Genomic DNA, 19355 nt, shown 5'->3' on the forward strand with positions numbered 1-19355 from the left:
AAGCCCAAGTATTTTAATTTCGTATGTGACGTTTCTGCACCAGCCCCAGAGCTCTGACACTGACATCCGAATTCACTCATTTTGTTCACTTACTGCTGAGATATAGTGCACTAACTGCCATTTTCTACATAGGAAATAGTGAATGAGTAAAGTAATGAGCACCTCGCTGTGCACAAAGCTGTCTGTTCGTGCTCCAGTTGTCAATCATGTGAATGGCAGCGATTAACTTGGATGTTTGAAAGGATTTATACAGTTAATCTGCATGATGTAGCTGCGATAGTTTCCAGTACCCCCGCGAGGGCATGGAGTAAATACTGCTTATGACAGGTGGACAGAATTGTGAAACTTATAATTTTATAAAAGCACTTGCATTAATGCTTCTGTTACAACTTTATTTGAGCTGTAAAGTTGTTTAAATTCTCAATTTTACAGTAATTTTTATTGGCATTACATCGTCATGGGAATAAAGTTATAAAATTGGCTATAACTTTACATAGAAAAGGAGCCTGCGCTGTCATCTCGGTGGACAAACTGTATGTAAATGGGCACCTACATCGAGACCAGAATACTACCCCTTGGCTCTACTGAAATCAGATATGTATTCTCTTTATTTAGTTTACATGAGAGAGATATGTTAATCTGACTCACTGGTCTTAATACATAAGGTCTGCTAATTGATGGTGATATTTATTCACTATAATACTGCCAGTCTCTAGTTTGTCAATAACCATTTTTTAATGGTTTCTGTATTTAATTTCTCTTTTTTTGTTGTTGTTTTTTTTTCTTTTTCTATTTTCTTTTCTTGCACTATTTTCTTTTTATTTTTGCACTCTATTCTCCGCTCTCACTCCCCAGGACACTTCATTAATACAAAGAATATACACATAGAAACATATTGGTATCTGTATAAGATCCATACATACAGTCATATTATACAGATAGAATCACATAAATGTAAAGATACATACACAATTACACACACCATGTACTCCTTTATACGCACACACACATTTATAGATAACATTCAACACACATCACCACTATGAGCATGAACACATTTAGATTTATTACGTGGAATGTACACGGAGCCGGGACCAGAGAGAAGAGGCTAAAAATTAATAATCGATTAAAAGACTTAAATGCTGATGTTGTGTTCTTACAGGAGACTCATATGTTAAATACGTCAGTTGATATCCTCTCTACAGTACAGTTTCCGCACATTTTTTCTTCCAGTTATAATTCCAAACAGAGAGATGTTGCTATTTTGATTAATAGAAAGGTCAAATTCACAGTATTCAACATAGTTACAGATCCTGAAGGGAGATTTATAGTAGTTCATTTATCAGTTCAGAATATGAAATTGTGCTTAGCCAACTTATATGGTCCAAATGTTGATGACCCTTCCTTTTTTCATTCCTTCTTCACTTCACTGTCTGAGTATACAGACAGTGTATTGATTATTGGAGGGGACTTCAACATGGTAATGGACCCCACAGCTGACAGGCTTAGTAATGCAGGTAACTATCGAAACTGGCAATCTGTTAATACAGTTAAACAATACATGGAGGACCTGGGACTATGTGACGTCTGGCGTTCTTACCACCCAATCTTAAAGAATATACTTTTTTTTCTTCAGTTCATCATTCATACTCTAGATTAGATTACTTCTTAGTTAGCAACTCTTTAGTGAGTGAGTTATCTGATATTCAAATTCACCCGATCATCGTGAGTGACCATGCCCCAGTTTCTTTCAACCTGAGGTATAAATCAATTAACTTACCCTCTAGGAACTGGAGATTCAATTTGGCATTGCTTAAAGACCCTGAGTTTATCAGTTATTTCAAAAGAGAATGGTCTAATTATTTAGAAAACAATGACACACCAGAAGTCTCAGCAGGTATCCTATGGGAAGCAGGGAAGGCAGTGATGAGAGGAAAAATAATTTCTTTTGCATCATATAAAAAAAAGAAGGAAAATGCAAATATGTCAGAATTAGAATTAAGAATTAAATCACTAGAGGACATCTACAATACATCACCGGAAGAACAGATGCTTAAGCAAATAAGGAAAGCTAAATTTGAATTAAATGAAATAATCAATAAGAAAACACAGTTTATGGTACAACGGTTATGTTTGGAGCAGTTCGAACATAGCAACAAATCTGGAAAATTTTTAGCTAACCAATTAAAAACTAACAAAGAAAAATCAACAATTAATTCAGTAAAAGACTCAGCAGGTAATATCGTACATGAGCCCAATGCAATAAATGACACTTTTAGAAACTTCTATAGAACTCTATATTCATCCGAACTAGATCCATCAGACAGCGACATCCAGAAATTCTTGGACAACATAAACCTTTCAAAATTAAATGAAGAACAAGTCATAGCCTTAGATTCTCCCCTTACAGTGGCAGAGCTACATGAAGCCCTTAAACATATGCCTTGCAATAAAGCTCCCGGACCAGATGGCTTTCCAATAGAATATTATAAAGAATTTTGGACAATTCTGGCACCAACTTTTTTCAAAATGGTCACACAAATTAAAGAAGAAAACTACTTAATATCAACCATGAACACTGCAAACATTATCGTACTGTTAAAAACTGGCAAAGATCCCACATTACCATCTAGCTATCAGCCCCATATCATTGATAAATGTTGACCTTAAAATAATCTGCAAAACCTTAGCAGGAAGGTTAGAGAAAATAACTCCTTTTATAATTCACCCTGACCAAACAGGTTTTATAAAAGGCAGACATTCCTCTACAAATATGCGTAGATTTATTAACTTAATAGATTATTCCAACATTAATAATTTAGAAACAACTATAGTATCTTTGGATGCGGAAAAAGCCTTTGACAGAGTTAATTGGAAATTTCTATTAGCTACTTTAAGTAAATTTGGCTTTGGATCAACTTTTATTAACTGGATTAAGATCTTATATAAATCTCCTAATGCAAGAGTTTGGACAAATGATCAAACCTCTTCTAGCTTCAATTTGCAGAGAGGCACTAGGCAGGGATGCCCTCTTTCCCCATCAGCTTTTGCCATCTTTATAGAACCTTTAGCAATGGCAATCAGACAAAATCAGTATATTAAAGGTGTTTGGTCCTTAAAGAATGAACATAAGATAAGCCTTTATGCTGACGATGTTTTATTATTCCTTCAGAACTCACGTACATCCTTTTCTGAAACAATCTCATTAATCAATAAGTTCTCATCTTTGTCCGATTATTCTATTAACTGGTCAAAGAGCACCGTCCTACCGATCAACTGTAGGTTTCAAGGGCCATCCAGTATAGCATTACAATCAGGCAATATAAGATATCTTGGCATAAACATCTCTTCCAGATTGTCGGATTTATTTCAGTTAAATCACACTCAGCTACTGAAGACCATAGAAGACGAACTTGCTCGGTGGAAATCTTTACCCATCTCACTCATGGGTAGAGTTGCCACCATAAAAATTATGATCTTACCTAAAATCAATTACTTGTTTTCTATGGTTCCTACGAAACCTCCTTATACGTGGTTTAGATCACTAGAATCACATATTTCTCAATTTCTCTGGAAGAATAAACCCTCTCGAATCAGCCTGAAAACTCTACAGAAAACTAAAGACAGGGGTGGACTAGACTTCCCTAATTTTCATCATTACTTCTTAGCAAATAAGTTACAGTATATTTCTAAATGGCTCAAACCTAGTGCATCAGATGAAATATGGATGGATATAGAGCAAGCACTATCTTGGAAACATGGACATTTCTAATCTATTGTATTTTAGCTCAAATATTAAGTCTCATAAGTGCTTTAAGAGCATTAACATCAGTACTTGTTTGACAGCCTGGTGGGAATTTCTTAAAAAACAGACTCTTCAATGATCCCATGTAGGCTCACCCCTATATGGAATAATCCTGATATCACACTAAACAAATATATGATTAATTTTATCCAATGGAAAAACAAAGGAATTAAACATCTAGAGCATTTAATCCATAACTGTAACTTTTTACCATTTCAAATAATCACCTCACAGTATGGGATAAGTAATAACAGATATTTAGAATATCAACAACTCAAATCAATAATAAGTAAAAAATTCCCTCTTAAGCAAATAAACCTGGAACTCCCACCAACTGTTATAGAATTCAGGAGCCTTGGCACTCCAAAGCTACTATCGAAAGTATATAGAGTCATTTCCAAACTAGATGATACAATCTCGTTACCAATTGCAAAATGGGAGTCGGATCTATCACTGAATCCCACCAATCAGTTTTGGTCAGAAATAATATTAAATAATTTCAATATGACTGATAGCTTAAATCTACAATTCATACAATACAAAATCCTCCATAGAACTTATTACACAGGACAAAGGATGTTCAAGATGGGTTTTAATCAATCAAATATTTGCACGCAGTGCACAAGTAATACAGCAGACGATTACATGCATGCCTTGTGGCTTTGTACACCAGTACAAAGATTCTGGACTAAGGTTTGTGAGGACTTATCAATATGGCTTAAGTGTAATATACCTACTTGCCCAAAACTATGTATATTAGGGGATTTAAATGATATTAATATGGAGATCGACAAAGCACACATGGTCCTCACCACACTATCTGTTGCAAAGAAAACTATCCTTTTGAATTGGAAAACTAAAAATAATCTTAGCATTAACCAGTATAGAAATCTCCTGTCTGATCATATCAGTCTGGAGTCCATGCTTGCTTTTAACAAATTTCGATCGACTGACTTCGACTCTCTCTGGGCCCCGCTGATTAATTATGTCACTTAGTAGGAGGGAAGGGATATATGTTCTGCCTTAAAAAGAAAAAGTGTTATGTGTAACAATTTGTATATGGTTAATCCGAATATAACATATTGTGTATGTACTTAAAAAAGATATTACAGTTTCTGGAATAAAAAATAAATAATAATAATAATAATAATAAAGTCTGCGATGGACTGGCGACCTGTCCAGGGTGTCCCCTGCCTTTCGCCCAATGTTAGCTGGGATAGGCTCCAGCCCCCCGCGTCCCTGTACACAGGATAAGCGGTTGACGATGGATGGATGGATGGATGAATAATAATAAAGTTGTCCTCCGAAGAGGGGGGGTGGGAAAAAAAAAAGAAATGGTTAGTAAGTGATTTTATTGCACTAAAATCATGTTAACACACATATCCTTTATGTCTTGTGGCTATACTTTTGAAAAAGTGAGCATTTTAACATAAAAAATTGGCCCCCATTCACTTCCATTGTAAGCTCTTCTCTGTAACCTCGATTTTTGCTTTTTTTAAAGAAATGGAGGAACAAGTCAAAATTAATTTTCGTAGTAATCAACATTATGCCACAAATGCTTTCGACTGAGCCTAATGTTTATTGAACCAGGAACGTTCCTTTTAAGGGGAGCCCATACAATAGATAATCTTTTATTATCAATTAAGATCAGTCTTCATTTCAGCTTACCAGTGCAAAGTGTCCATTTATCACAAAATCATGCAGGAAAAGAGTCAGGGGTTCAGCTGGGCTCCATGTCTGTTCAGGGCCCTTAGAATCGTCCCAACCTTCCCTCCCGTTATGGCACCCATTTTCATAACAAAAAAATATACAAGAAAGCAAGAGTTTGAGTAATTTATCTCTTATAGTGTCTTTATACTTTATAAGACTAAACAAAACAATGAAAAGGCCCAACGTGTAGAGGTATCTGTCATGTGACTGGAACATTCAACACCTTTTTGCCACACCTTATGTTTAACTTGGCATAAATCAGAAATCCTTACATGTCTCAAAGTATCTTTAAAGTGCAGTCAAAGCATTTTTTTTGTACACTTGTCATGTGTCGTGCTCATATCTGTCAAGAAAATGTATGGTGTGTGTTTTTTTACAGTAGTGTCACATGTACCCACATCCATGATATACAGGGAGTGTGAGTCAAAGACCCCGTGAAGGATCTGCTCCATAGAGAAAGAGGAAACGCTGCCAAAACGGCACCCCCCACTGCCATAAGAACAACGCTTTTCAAACACCCTCCCATGTGCACATGCATACTCACTTAATAAGACACAAATGCTTTTGACTATGAAAACTGCCCCTTGAAATGTTCTTATTCACTTTTCATTCATGTCCTTCCTTGCTTTTCATTGTCAATTTAATCCATCTAATACACTGAGGAGATATCCAAATGGAAGACTGAAAAGGATTACAGTCATGAAAGAAAATAGCAATGAATTAGATTACCTTGTATCTAAACAAGTGTAATAGCTTGAAAGCACATATTTGGTTAGTGACAATTATTTGCCATTGTCATGTGAATATAGAGGGTGGTGTCCTGGACAAAAAGGAATTGTTTCTCAATCCTCATATCCAAACTGTGAAGGGCTGGGGTCTCCTGGAGGATTGAGCAACACTGTAATTGATTACAAGATTGAGAAACAATGCAATGTATGTGCCCAGTTTATTTTAGTTGGCTTTACAGAGTGCAGAAAGACAGGCTCTTAGTTATCCAAACTTTAGGGGATTTTGGTCTTTTATACAACAATTCAGGAGTTTTCCATGACAGTTAAACTATTACCCTACACAGCCGTAGGGCTGGGCATAGGGCCTATGCAAATCAGTTTGTGGCCCTGCCAATAGGCTTGCCTACCAACCTTCTAATTATACTTGACAACACATAAAAGCATAAAAATATTTACACGCACTAGCCTCTTTCGCACATTATATGCATATAAAATGGGTTGAAATAACTACTAAAAGCGACTGTGCCACTGTTAATGTTGCTTCTGTATGTTTTACTTTGGCAAATTGTGGAACGGCTGAAAAGTACGACATCAGATCTCACAAAGCCTCTTCGATTGATTGCAAGATTGAGAAACAATGTAATATTTATGTCCAATTGATTTTAGTTGGCTTTACAGAGTGCAGAAATGCAGGCTCCAAGATATCCAAACTTCAAGGGGATTTTGGTCTTATATAATCCAGGTGTTTTTCCGTGACAGTTAAACTATTACCCTACACAGCCGTAGGGCTGGGCATAGGGCCTATGCAAATCAGTTTGTGGCCCTGCCAAGAGGCTTGCCTACCAACCTTCTAATTATACTTGACAACACATAAAAGCATAAACATAGCCTCACTAGCCTCTTTCACACATGAAATGCATACAAAATAGGGTGAAATAATTACTAAAAGCAACTGTGCCACTGTTAATATTGCTTCTGTATGTTTTACTTTAGCAAATTGTGTATCATTTGAAAAGTACGACATCAGATCTCACAAAGCCTCATCGACTCGATCTTGTAATTCTATTCTGTTTATTTATAAAATCTCATAAAGCTATTCAGCACTTGAGTACACTTGAGTTCTTATTCACTTCCCAAGGGGCATTGCAGATGTGAAAAACCACACAGAGAGCTACAGATCTCCTCTCATCTGCACTTGTTACTTTAGGAGTAGCTAGGTTATCTGTAAGCCAGCCCATGCACATGCTCACTGCTATTTCTTTCAACACCTCACTCTGTTTGGACGACTCGTTTTTTTAAGCAGCTCTGCCATTGTTGTGCTGGGGGCAACAGCAGGAAATGCCTTGATCCAATCTACCAGGTGTGGGTCTGAGACAAAAGTCCCTATCATGTATTTAAGTGGAATTTAAGTGGAATCCCTTGCCCTAGCATGTAAATATTTTTTACAATGCAACTATATTGTGCTCAGGCTTATTTACTCTTGACCTGCTGCGAAATGTCTTTAGATTGTGTATAACATCTGGCCTTGGGGTTCTCCTAATGTTTTGTGGACATTATGGACATGGATTTATCATGCCTCTAAGCTTTTCTTGAAAACACCACAACAGTACACCTGTGGATGGGTGACAGGTTAATATAATATATTTATGCAAACTCAATAAACTCAATTTACACATCTTGACTGTTTGCCCTGAGAATCTGAGGAACTTTAATTTTCTTATGAGCAGTGAAGAATGATAGCCTTGGTGCATGAGTTTCAAAACTTGTTAGCATTCTGGCAATTATTAAAGGATTAGTTCACCTAAAATGTTATAATTCTCTCATGATTTACTTACCTTTAAGCCATCCCAGATGTGTATGTCTTTCCTTCTTCAGCAGAACAAAATGAAGATTTTCATAATCACTTTTCAGCTCTGTATACAATGATAGTGAATGGGTGCCGTGAGGCTGATGGCTGTTTGATGGTCCAAAAGTCATATTTAGGCAGCATGAAAGTAAGCCACACAACTCTAGTCGATAAATGAATGTCTTCTGAAGCCATTCATTTATCTAAAAAATAAATAGATAATTGAAACTTTATTAACTTTTAAAAAATGCTTCCTGCTACCAGTCGACCCATCATGGGGCACTCACTGGCAGTCGCTCGTTTAGTTCGGAAATCTTGTTTAACAAAGAGAGAAGGGGGCTGGATGAATTAAAAGTAAAAGTGATTAATTACATTACATATCAGAACATTACATTTGTTTTAATTTTTGGGGATAAAATGCATATGATGCTTAAACACCCTGCTGAAGAATCTTAGTAGGCACACTGATTTTATTGCCTTGTTCCCCCTCATGAAAGAAGTGTTTTATCAATGGTTTAATGGCCTTTCTCAAAATACATAAAAGAGATTAATTTGTTGCCACCTACTGGCGTAAAAGTACGTTTTACAAAAATGGTTACTGAACAAATAACAATAACTGAAACCGTTTAAAAAAACATTTAAATAATGTTTTTTTGTTGTATTATTTATATTTACATTATACATATTTATATGTATAATAATATAAGTGAATTTGTATAAGTGATTATTATAGAAAATTAAATATTTTGAATAAACATTTGCTGAATATCTTGTTACTATTCTCATTGTTTGTTTCCAACTTTAAGGATTTTCATGCCAAAATTGCAAAAACAATTATGATATTTTCATTACCGCAATATGATGGGGGAACACATTTTATTAACATTTTATTTATACATCTTAGTAGTACTTTGTTAAAATAAATCCTTGTATAACAGCAGCATTTTTACTACAGTACAGTAAAACATTGTTTACAGTGCTATGGCGACGATGCTGTCACAAAGTAAAAAATCGGAAACAGTCCTAAAAATAGGCTTAATTTTCAATATGTAAAATCTAATTTTGATCGGTTTCTTTTCAATTTTTTGCCAGGTTTCAAGAGAATTATTATTTTCCTTCTTATGTTATCAGAATGTCTTTTTTAAATTAAATAATGAAGCAGTCTATTTACTCTCACTGCTTATCTGCATGCAAAACCTGTTTTCTCTTGAATTGGGTTGTTGATTAAGATATACATTAAGATGCTCATGTATTTATGTGAATGCAAAAACATTTTAAGTGGAATTGGGTAATTGTGTAAGCGACGTAATGAAGATTGATGACATTGATTTTTCATCTCAAGCATAAATACCAAAAGTGATTTACAGCTGGCGACAACAGTTTTGTCAAGGCTATTACTGCAAAGTACTTTTCTACTGCACTCTGTTGAATGTTTGTTGTTGTCATGTTTAGCACACAATTAAGATTCCAATCCTGATTGTAGGATGAGGTTGTAAACATTCTCCTGAGGTTGGCTCCAGTCACTTGACCCTAAGGGTGGAATACGATGCATTTGTCAACATAAAGCAACAATAACAATTCTAATGCCTAATAAAATACATATGAAGTAAATTAAGATTTACGGACTATACTTATTATTATGGATTATTTTCCAGTGGGCGATTCCAACAATAATATGTCATCACACACATATGCAGGTGATTAACATCTGAACATTTTGTGTCCTTGATTGCGGGCCAACATCGTTTTATGCTCTAACACCTCTCTAAAAGGAGCTTCTGGTTTTATAGAAGCCAAACAGACAGGTCTTAATGATTCAATAGTGGATGTTAGTGGGCTCTGCACAGGATAGTTCACCCAGCCCACCAGCACTGCTGCTCTCCAGCCTCTTGGACACTGGTCTCTTCCAGACTGCCAACATCATGACCCTTCTATCCCCTCTCTCACCACTGATATGTACGTCAAGCCCATCTGTCCAAGTCATACTGTGGTTGGCCCTTCCTCCATGCTGACATTCACCCATACGTCTCTCTTCACCAACATGGGGTTCCATAACGAAGTCAGCAGATAACTAAATATGGTTGGTATGAGAGGTGATGAGTTTTAAAAATATGATGAAATATAATTATTTTTTCTCCCCTTTTTTCCGAAATTTGGAATGGTCAATTCCCAATGCGCTCTAAGTCCTTGTGGTGGTGTAGTGACTCGCTTCAATCCGGGTGGCGGAGGATGAATCTCAGTTGCCTCTGCATCTGAGGCCGTCAATCCGCGACATCTTATCACGTGGCTTATTAAGCGCGTTACTGCGGAGACCTAGAGCATGTGGAGGCCCACGCTATTCTCAGCGGCATCTACGCACAACTCACCATGCGCCCCACCGAGAGGGAACCACATTATAGTGACCACGAGGAGGTTACCCCATGTGACTCATCCCTCCCTAGCAACCGGGCCAATTTGGTTGCTTAGGAGACCTGGCTGGGGTCACTCAGGGAATAACACATTTTTAATAAATGTAACAAAAAAAGTTTTAGAATAGAAGTTACATTTGAAATATGAAAAATGAAAGTTCACATTCACTATTACTGTTTCAGTGTTCATATTCCATCTAATTCAGTGAAGTAAATGCAGAAGTATCAAAAGACTTGAACTATTTTGTATGTGGTTATGAGAGAGGAGTGCATAAAAAAGCAATAAACAAAATCTGCCAAAGACTTTATACCCTCAACCTCATGCTACCTTTGTATTTTGGCTTACGCAACTTATCATTTAATTTCATTTAAACTTACTGATCTCAGTTCTGGAGACTCTAGTCTGTCGGTTAAGTGTTAAAGTGTTGACGTACAGAGTCATGTGACAAAACAACATGGCGGCAATCACAGTGGAGTTTGTTTTTAGGAGAAACAGCAACAAAACTACATCTGGTAAGAAACTTGGCTGCAATCACACCGAGGCAGCATTTGTGGATGGTTCAAGTTCTCATTGCGAGAACATGACCATGTCAACGTTGTGGTCACGGCTTTCCTTCAACCAAAGGAACGCCACTCCAGCTGCGCCCTGCGTCACTCCTTCCCACGGGATTGAGGATGACCCAGCTGGCGATGGAGGCAATCTGGGAATAGCAGCAGGCGTGGTTTCACCGGGTATGTCCCCGCGAACCTCCCGCCCCCCGGCACGCTCGTTGACTTCTGTCCGGGCTCGAGGCAACAGCGGCTCGCCTCACAGCCAGCCTGCCTATCCTCTTGAGCCCCCCGAACTAGATGAGCTCATCGCTGCATCGGAGAGCGGTCCGGCATCTGACGCGGATGACTCGTCTGGGCTGCCGCCTTCTGTCCAGCATGCCCAGGCTGAGGCTGATGCCCAGATGTCCAACATGCTTGCCCGGGCCGCCGCCAGCGTGGGGTTGGACTGGAACACTCCGTCCTCCCCACAGCCATCGCAGCTGGATGATTGGCTCCCGGAGGTGCTTGATGAGCTGACGACTGCATGGAGAGCACCCCTCTCTTCTCGTCACAAAGCCCCTCGCTCATCTGCTCTCACTACCCTCGACGGAGGAGCGGCCCACGGTACACGGCGATTCCCCAGGTGGATAGGGCGGTTGCAATCCACCTGTGCCCAGAGAACGCCACCACCTGGCGGGATCGCCCTGTACTCCCCTCCAAGGCCTGTAGGACGATGTCATCATTTACCGCTAAAGCCTACAGCGCCACAGAACAGGCCACTTCCGCCCTGCATGCCATGGCCCTCCTGCAAGTCCACCAGGCCAAGGCACTTAAAGATCTGCACGAAGGTAGTCCTGATGCCGATGTGCTGCAGGAACTGCGCTCATCAGATGGGAAAGTCTAGGTTACGGATGTAACCTCCGTTCCCTGATGGAGGGAACGAGACATTGTGTTGTTTGAGCCAAGCCACTGTTGTGGCCGGACCATTTCCAGCTTCTCAGAAAAATCCTGAATGAAACAAATGCATTTCCCCACATTTATACCCGTATGTCTGGGGGCGGGATATGCAAATTCTGTCTGCCAACATCTCATTGGCCTTTTTTCATAGATCAGAGGTATATTCGGCGCTCAAGAGAGACCCCTAGTGTTGCTTCTTCGACACAACGTCTACATACGTAACCTAGACATTTTTCATTAGAAATCCTATATTTACTCTGCATTTTCACGTTGAGAAAAAATTGCCCTAATTGTCAGTCATCTCACATTCCATTAATGAGATGTTTGAACAAGGGTCTCCTTTGCACTTGATCTACCGTGAAATATGCTTCTCTAGAAGTTGTATGCTCATCCCTTACTGTATGTTCTTGAACAGCACGTATGACAATAAACCCAACATTGTACAAGTGTTTTAGCATGTGTTTCTTGTTAGTTAATTGGGGGGGATTTTTTTGTGTTGTTTTCATAGTGGCCTCAAATATGGTGTGACGACTTGTTTTACTTACTTTGCACTTGCAACAACCACCATGCTTTTGGGTATCACAAGAAGATCTTTACACTTCTGTTGCATTTGACACTTAAGGTTCTGCTTATTTCATAATCATTATTAAAACAAACAAGAAAGTTAGCTTTACATTTTTTGGTAAAAATGACTTTTCTTGGATATATTATATTGCTAACAAGTCATAGTGTACACACGTACTTGGTAAAAGGTAATTTGTTTAAAGATCAAATGATTTGAAATTCAAGGGACACCATAAGGATAGACAAAATTCATTGAAAACAAATTCAGTTCATTTTTTATGATTCACGCATTTCAGATTTATTATTAATTTCCATAAAATCATATTGAGTGGGGTACAATAGGGATAAAGGCACAATTGGCTTTTTTTCTGGTCATAATTTGTATGAAAAGAAATAATAACAGAAGGTGGTTTTCATTAAAAAGTTTTTTGGGGGCCTGGGAAGCTCAGCGAGTAAAGACGCTGACTAACACCCCTGGAGTCCTGAGTTCAAATTCGGGGTGTGCTGAATGACTCTAGTCAGGTCCCCTAAGCACCAAATTGGCCCGGTTGCTAGGGAGGGTAGAGTCACATGGGGTAACCTCCTTGTGGTCGTTATTATGTGGTTCTTGCTCTCGGTGGGGGACGTGGTGTGTTGTGCTACGGAATTTGGCATTCCAAATTGGGGAGAAAAGGGGAGAAATATTTTTTTTACATTTAAAAGGTGGCGAGGGAGCCTTTTACCCGCACTTGGCCCCCAGTGGGATAATTTTTTGAGTAACAAATTAAGATAATTCTTATTCAAAACAACCTCTTCAAAAGGGGTTAACAGTTGTCTGTTAATTTCAAACACATTTGGCATTTCTTAATATCTCAAGCGTTCTATAAACAAATTAATCTCCATTTTGTTCAGTAAATATTGTCCCACTTTGAACATTCTTCAGAACAAAACTATTCACCCCACTTAATAAAAACAGTGTGTTTTATGTCGGCTTTAGCCAGTGCTGGTCCTAGCCTTCAAACATTTGTGTGGGGGCCACCATCAGTATGTTCGTAACACTTCTTATAATGTCTTTGACAGTGTGGGGGGGCCCTGGTGGATCGGGGGCCCTAAGCAACTTGCTTAGTTTGCCTAAAGGTAGGACCGGCACTGGCTTTAGCCCCTGCAACAGGGGGGATTTTTACCCCAAATACTATCCTTTCACTTATTGAACAGCAGTAAAAAACATTTGTTTTAATCACCTTGAACAAAACTTAAAATGATAAATTAGTCTTTTGTCTCAAAATAAATGTGATTATTTCAGGGATTCTCATAAGTTACATAAATTTGCAACATTTCAAAAATTATTAGATATTATATCAAATTACCTCAAAATCAATCTTTAGACATTTTACACACAATAATCTCACAGATCAGGAATATTTTTGTGTCAAACACGTGTTAAGGATAGAACTGTGGTAGATTTTGTTGCTCTCTAGAGTTTTTTGCGAAAATCCAATCAAATGTGCCTTTAACCCCAATTAAATAGTGTTCATATTATTAATTCCAAATAAATGTGAACAACAAGTAGGCTTCTGACACGTAATTTTTCAATCTACTGAGGTGATGCCTCAGCACCGTTGAGTGAATCAGAACATTTGTTTCACCCGAGACGGAATATATGCAAACCAATAATTCTATTTTCTAGCATCTACTTTGCACTTTACATTTACTTTGTTGCAAAATGTGATCATATTTATGCATTTAAATGCAACTTGTTCTATAGAACAACTACATTATCCATGGTCCAGCAAAGAGAACCAATCAGAGAACCGCGGTCAACCAAACCGGAGAAACGTGCCTCAGAGCGACCACCCACTCCCATGACAAACAGTGAATCGAGCCTGTATCTCTTCACCCTTAAACTACTTATATATTTGTACATATTGGAATATTTTGCAATAAACTTAAAATATATTGTCTCTATACTCGTAATCAACAACCTAATATCAATAGTTTTACATTATATCTTCCCATCATCTTTTATACAATGACATCATTCGCAATGATTCATGGGATTGTAGGCTAGTTTGTGCCCTCATGAAAGATGGTAAATACAGTCTTCTACCTTTGTCTTTATGTTCGATTGTCTCATAGTTGTACACAAGTGCTACCCATGTTACTAGTAATAAAAATAACATTTTATCAATCCAATATATTTTAATAGACATACGGTATATATGAAACTTTGCTCATAAATGATTATGATTAAAACACACCATATTTTTTTTTTTTTATATACAGGGCGTGTTTTTGGTTTGGTTTGGTTGTATTCACATACGTCTGATTTAAACCATTATATAAAATCTCACATCTGCCAAGAATGAGTCTATGAGTCTATGTTTTGAGAAATGAGAAAGAATAGATTTGGGGTAGTGATCCTTAGAGTTTTCATCTGGTATTGGGAAATCTGATGTTGCGCAAAACCATTTATAATCATTTCCCTCCATTTATATACATTGTTACTTTTTACAACCATTACTAACATTGCCCATCATTTTCTTGACCTCTGTAGAATCTTCATCTGAAAGCATTTTCAGACCCTAAATAGTGTCAAAAGTGAGTGAATCCATACACTGACTCATGGAACTTGTGTTTAATGTGTTAATGACTGAATATTACCTTTGTGCGTGCTTAAAGCCTAGTGTGACCACCCCTTTAGAACACTTTGTGCTGCCAAGATTCTTCTAATGCCAATGAAGCTGGCCAACAGGATCCAGAGGCTTGAAAATGAATAGCACTGACCGAACTTCGCATCTCTGCGGGTCTTCGGCTCGGGAAGAACTCCAATTCGTGAACGAGTGCCACTTTAGGGCATAAAGTTGCCTTGTGGAAGGAGCTCTGGCTTGGTTGATCGTGTCTACAACTCCAGGTGGTAGATCACTCAGATCTTCCACGTCCCGTCCAGAGGCCAGACGTGGAGGTTCCAGAGGTCTAGGCGTGGGTGCCAGAGGGTGCCAAGTCCCTGAGAAAGAAGGTCCTTCCTCAGGGGAATTTTCCAGGGAGGTGCTGTCGTGAAGAGCATAAGATCCGTGAACCTGGTCTGGGTGGGCCAGTAAGGAGCCACCAAGGTGACACCTCATCCTCCGTGATCTTGCACAGCACATGTGCAAGAAGGCTCACTGGGGGAACTGCATACTTGCGCAGCCCCCGGTGCCAGCTGTGTGCCAACACGTCTGTCCCAGAGGAGATTCTGTCAAGGAGTACCAGAGCGGGCAGTGGGAGTTGTCCTGGGAGGCAAAGAGATCTATCTGTGCCATGCCGAATCGGTCCCAAATTAGCTGGACCACCTGGGGGTGGAGCCTCCACTCTCTGCCAGGTCGAAACCTGTTGCAACAGCATGTCCGCCGTCGTGTTGTGGTTGCCAGGGATGTGTGTGGCGCACAGCGATCTGAGTCGCTGATGACTCCAAAGGAGGAGATGGAGGGCAGGTTGTGACATATGATGAGAGCGCACGATGCCTTGGCGATTTATGTACGCTACCGTCGCGGTGCAGTCTGTTTGGATCAAGACGTGCTTGCCCGAATTAGCAGGAGAAACCTCCGCAGGGCAAGAGATGCAGCCAGCAACTTTAGGCAATTGATGTGCCAATACAGCCGTGGTCCTGTCCAGGAGCCAGCAGCAGCGTGCCCATTGCACACAGCGCCCCAACCCTGTTGAGAGGCATCCGTCATGACCTCGACACATCTGGACACCTGCTGCATGGGGACTCCGGTCCGCAGAAAGCAGAGGTCTGTCCAAGAGTTGAAAGTCTGACAGCAGGAGGGGGTGATTGTCACACGGTATGTGCCATGGCGCCATGGCCATCTCGGGACTCAAGTCTGTAGCCAGTGCTGAAGCGGTCTTATATGCATCAATCCGAGTGGCGTGATTGCGGCTGAGGATGACATATGCCCCAGGAGCCTCTTGAATTGTTTTAGAGGAACCGCCGTGCCAGGCTTGAAGAGAGTGAGGCACCTGAGCACTGACTGAGCATGCTCATTGGTGAGACGCACTGTCATTGAGACTGAGTCTAACTCCATGCCGAGAAAAGAGATGCTCTGAACCAGGGTGAGCTTGCTCTTTTCCCAGTTGACCTGAAGCCCTAGACAGGCTGAGGTGCCTGAGCACCTGGTCCCAGTGAGCCAGGATGAGTCAGTTGTTGAGGTAGTTGAGTATGCGGATAGGTCACCCATCTCAGGAGTGCTTCGGAGCTTTCCTGGTCCTGGAAGGTGTCCTGGAGAAGGGGGGCATACGCCGCCGGGGCATTGAGTAACCTTGATTTGTCAACGTCGTGCATCTCGACCATGTTCAGCCAGAGGTGATGCTCCTGGACCATGAGGGTGGCCATTGCCCACCTGAGTGCCTGTGCTGTGACCTTCATGGCTCTGAGAGCGAGGTCGGAGGTAGGTGCAGATCTTTGAGTGCCTTGGTGGACCTGCAGGAGATCCATGGCATGCAGGGCGGAGGTGGCTTGTCCGGTGGTGCTGTAGGCTTTCGAGGTCAGTGATAACATCATCCTACCGGCTCTGGAGGAGCCGTTCTTGGGACACAGGTGGTTCGAAACTGCTCTGTCCTCCATGGGGACCTCCGTTGATTCCGGGCAGTAAAAGGTGCCCTCCACGCCAGCTCGTCATACACTTCCGGGAAGAATAATACCGGGGGGGGGCATGGCTTGGAGCAGCACCCGGTGCTGAGGTACCAGTCATCAAGCCGTAAAGGCTGTGGGGCGGACGGAGGGTTCCAGTCCAAGCCCACGCTCACGGCAGCCTGGTCAAGCATGTCGGCCATCTGTGCGGCAGCCCAGTCCAGTCCTCCGCGTCAGACGCCTGGGGGCTCAAGTGAGAATGCCGCACTCATCCCGAGCTTGGACGGAAGCGAGTGTGTCGGGTGGTACACAGGGATTTACCCGGCGAAACCGAGACCATCGCCATCTCCAAATCACCTTCATTGCCAGCTGGGTCGTCCACAATCTCGTGGGAAGAAGGAGCGATGCGGCGGGTGGCTGAAGTGGCATTCACCTTGAGAAAGGAGAGCCGCGACCGCAACGCTGCCATGGTCTTGTTCTCACAGTGAGTACATGAACCATCCACAAATGCAGCCTCAGTATGATCACTGCCCAGGCACACGAGGCAGCGTCTGTGGCCATCGGTCTTGGAGAGATATCGACCGCATCCAGGAACTACACAGAGGCGGAAGGGCATCTTGAAAAAGACGCGTCCTGAAAAGGATGTTCAACACCTGCTGTGTATTGCTCTTTTAGGAGTGGAATACTCAAACTCTTTTAGAGAAATAAACTCTTTTAGGAAGGAAACTGTCGCTGTTGAAGCGCCCATGGGCGTGGACTGCACAGCGTGCAGAGAGAGAGAACGCCAGCTGGAAAAGTGCCGTAGATCCAACAGCAGTGCTTCTCGCCAGTCTAGGGAACTCAGCTTTGCTGTTGCAAAACCGCTCGGCTCTGAAGAAAAAATCTGACAGACGCATGCCCGCTTCCCTTTATAGCCGTATGTCCTGGGACAGGATATACAAATTCTGCCTGTCAATTTCACATTGGCCTTTTCTCAAGTTCAGAGGTACACAAGGCTCCCAAGGAGGACCCCTTGTGTCACTTCATTCGACACAACATTGAGTGAGTGACAGAAGGGGAACCTGAAGTGTTAAGAATTGAAAACATTTCAAATACTTTCTTAAATGACTCTTAAATGACCATTAGAAAGCTTTATAAACTGTTTACTGTAAGCGCTTCAAAAACACCATGGGGATCAAAACACTGTACATCATCATAGTCCATGGAGTCGAAAGAAATATTGGAATTCTTATGACAATCATTGGCAAACATCTATCTGCCAACAATAAAATTTTTTTCTGTTGATTTGCCAATACGTTTATGAATTACAAGCACATGATTGATATCAGGAAAGGACCCAGTGATACTGAGATAAAATTGCATTTCAAGCTCCTAACACTCTCTCTCCCTCTCTCTCTATTTCCATGGAAAATACCAGAAACCCCACCATTCTGGTTTTAAAGGCAGATGGGACAAACTCCAGATAAATTCTTAACTCAAGGATCCGTGACAAACCTGTCAAACTGCCAGTGGATCTGCTATTAATAAAAAGTATTTTTTTTTCTTTTTAGTTTTTTAAATCATCCATCCACATTTTAGGCTTATAGGTTTTCTTCATCACATTATTTGGGACTTTCATTGGCAAAAATTAGGGTTGCTAGGCTTGATTATTAGTTCATTATAATGCTCTATCTTAGCTGCTTTTTTGTTCATTTATATTAACATATTTTTGAATTGCATATTGTCTCTGGTCACCACCTCTGGGCTACCTTGTTTCCTTATCATCCCATGCTGTAAGGGGTAATTGCATTTTATCACTACGTTTGAATAATAAAAAATTATTATTATTTGTTGTGTTTTGTAAAAAGTATTTGTACAATTTAATATTGTAACCATAATCTAGATATTCATTGTTTGTGTGCCACACACACAACTCTCCTCATTTAAATCATCCTATTTATGTGGCACAAAAGCCATAAAGATATTTTAGAATACATACAGTATATTTAAGATATTATTATGGTCCATATAACTAATGGACTAAACTAAATTATATTTAAAATGAAATTATTTAATTCTGTAATCAAACTTCTGACCCGGGGTGCAAGAGGAACATTTTGGCTGTGAAATGCATGACAATAGGTTTCCTGTAAGGGACATCTTCATTTCGCTCAAAATATGGGACTTCACAGCTAATACGGTACAGCTGGTAACCATGTGTGTTTGTCTGCTGGCCAGGCCT

The 19355-nt window shown here is 40.2% G+C and overlaps 1 pseudogene; it reads left to right on the forward strand.

Annotated features, from left to right (window-relative positions):
• The first annotated feature begins 1477 nt into the window (after positions 1–1477).
• LOC127629518 (POU domain class 2-associating factor 1-like) lies at positions 1478–10160 on the forward strand (annotated as a pseudogene).
• Positions 10161–19355: the final 9195 nt, after the last annotated feature.

The sequence above is a fragment of the Xyrauchen texanus genome, chromosome 36 (genome assembly GCF_025860055.1).
Source record: "Xyrauchen texanus isolate HMW12.3.18 chromosome 36, RBS_HiC_50CHRs, whole genome shotgun sequence".
NCBI lineage: Eukaryota > Metazoa > Chordata > Actinopteri > Cypriniformes > Catostomidae > Xyrauchen > Xyrauchen texanus.